Here is a 2,719-nt window from a genome sequence, read left to right as displayed (position 1 = left end):
CTATACAAAAAATAAAAAATTAAAATAAAAAATGATTTGATCTAAATTATAATTAATTATATTTAACCATGTTTAATTTTTCTTCTTAATAAGAATAAATAATTGAACTTTATAATTATGAAAGAAAAGATGAACAATATAAAAAATAAATATATATTTTTTTCTTCTTCCAATTTTAATCGACTATATATATTTATTAAATAGATAAATAGAAATAATTTAATAATTAATTAAAAAAATCAATTATTTACATGAAAATATAATATTTTATTTTAATATTTACCTTTTTTTTCTCTCCACCTATATTCAACTATACTTAATCTAACTGTATATAATGTCAAAATTAAAACTAAAACAGTAAAGCAAAAAAAGTGGAAAACAACAAATATATATTTTTTTTGCACATAAAATTTTTTAAATTGAATATCTAAATATCTTGAATATCAAAAAAAAGTTCAATTCATGGCTATCAAACTTAAATACAGTTAAAATTATTTCCTCTCTAGAAGTTAGTAAGGAGAATAATCCTGAAACAAAACAAGAACTTTGATCAGAAACCAATAAAATAAAACACATAAAAAAAATTTTAATTTTTGATTTCTTCTACTTACGCGATAAAGGACATTGTCCATCACACCATACTGGATTCCATTATATGAGAAAGGAGCTTCCACTCCCCTCTTCAAAAAGTGGCGGCGTGTCGCCCGTTTCGCATTTAAACAAAACTTGCTGCCATTTTTTGTCCAATTTTTGGACAGATAAAGTGTTATACCTCTAACAAGCATAATATCGTAGCGCACCATCCAATATGTTTCAGGTGTCAAATAATAAAATTGTGGAAAACCCTCCTAAAAAAAATATATTTAAATGAATTCAATAATCATAAATTTATGATACACAACATTTTCAAAAATACATATAATATACCTTACCTCTTCTATTATCCCATTCACAATTTTCCATTTACGCCCTTTCACTATAAAGGCTTTTTGAACTCCTCCATTCAGAAATCTCAAGGCTTTTGTAAACAAATGCTTCTTTTTATAATCCGAATTTAGAAGCCACTCGCGTTTGGTATCCTAACCTGGACTCTATTAGTTAAATTAAAATACTTTGCCTTAACGTATTTTCTGATTGATTTCCAGCGAAAATCAACTAACACACATAAAAAAATTCAACAAATAAAAATTTAGTACTATTAAAAAAAAGTACACAAATGAACAACAAATGAATATTCAGTTTTTTCATATAGTATTTAAAAAAAGGCAAACACAGAACACAACTTTTTTATCTAAACAAAAAACACTAACACGGTTACAAACAAATAAATCTATATAAAAAAAGAAAATTTTCTCTACGAGTTCAATCAACTAATTTTTTTATTTTATTTTAAATAAAAACAATTGTAACTCACCATTTCCAAATGCCCGTCGATAATCGTGCAGAACTTGCTCCCAACATAATATGCTCCATCTGGGCCATGAATCCGACACTCAATTCTACGTTTCTTGAATAGAAATTCTTTTTGGGGATTTCCAAAAGACCCCCAAAATGGTGGCAAATGCACGTATATATCCCCAACCAGACATAAAAAAATCATCACAATCGCTTCCGGATATGAAACGTAATTCTCCCAAGGACGAAGTCACGCACTACTATCACGGAAAGTCCTGCCCACATCGATGTCTCGAATCAATGCTACGTCAAAAACCATTGTAAAAAAACTTTTAAGAAACTGACCTTCCGCAAACACGACAAGTCCTTTTAAAGGAAGAGAACCATGACGTCACGTTTACTCCCACTATTCTATTAAAATCACATTGACCAATAAAAATGAGAGTATTTTACCCCCCGCCCCCAAATAAGGGAAACCAAGTGGTACCCCACTAAAAAAAAGTAGAAAAGAAGTATATACCATAAAAATCTGATGAATAGATGAAATATGAAATCAGACACTAACCGAAAACGGATGCAATATACATCAGGCAGACCCCCAAGAAATTTTAGAGACCATACCTGAAGTCAGTGAACCTGTTACACAACAAATGAATACCAATTCAACCGTCGTAAAAATTATAAAAGCCCTGACACTGACCTTTCAAAATAGCCAAATATACTATTCCCTAAATCATTGCACAATTCATCCTGTTTCAAATAAAATTTAATTTCCTTTTATCTTCTAACTCTACTACTACTCCTTTCTCACGCTATTTCTTACGTAACTTAAATCAATGAAATTCGAATCAAAATTCAAATCATTTTATTGCATATATTATCAAATAAAATTTCTGATGTAAAGTTCTAAATTGAATTATCGAATTTTCAAATTATAAAACATACATATTCAGATAGATCATTGTTTTCAAAAGTTCTTCTTATATCAATTTTAAGCAAAAAAATTCATTTAAAAAGAATTTTACAACTATACTCACACTATTTTGGAATATATTTTTTTGTTACACAGAAATGATTCCAACACCAGAAATTCCATCAGTAGCACATACAGGACATATTTATGAAGATTATATTGACGGAATTTATCCACAAACCATTTACAAAGCCACGAATATTTATTAAAGTGCTCATGTTACATGTTATTACCAAATACAATAGGAATGTCTGTTAATGTGTATAACTCAATTTAACTTTGTATTAATTGTTTTAGTAACTATCCAGCTAACTTACAACAAGGTTATGAGTTTAAAACAACACGGCAATC

The sequence above is a fragment of the Belonocnema kinseyi genome, chromosome 3 (assembly GCF_010883055.1).
Source record: "Belonocnema kinseyi isolate 2016_QV_RU_SX_M_011 chromosome 3, B_treatae_v1, whole genome shotgun sequence".
NCBI lineage: Eukaryota > Metazoa > Arthropoda > Insecta > Hymenoptera > Cynipidae > Belonocnema > Belonocnema kinseyi.
The sequence above is the reverse complement of the archived record's forward strand: the minus strand, read 5'-3'. Positions refer to the sequence as shown.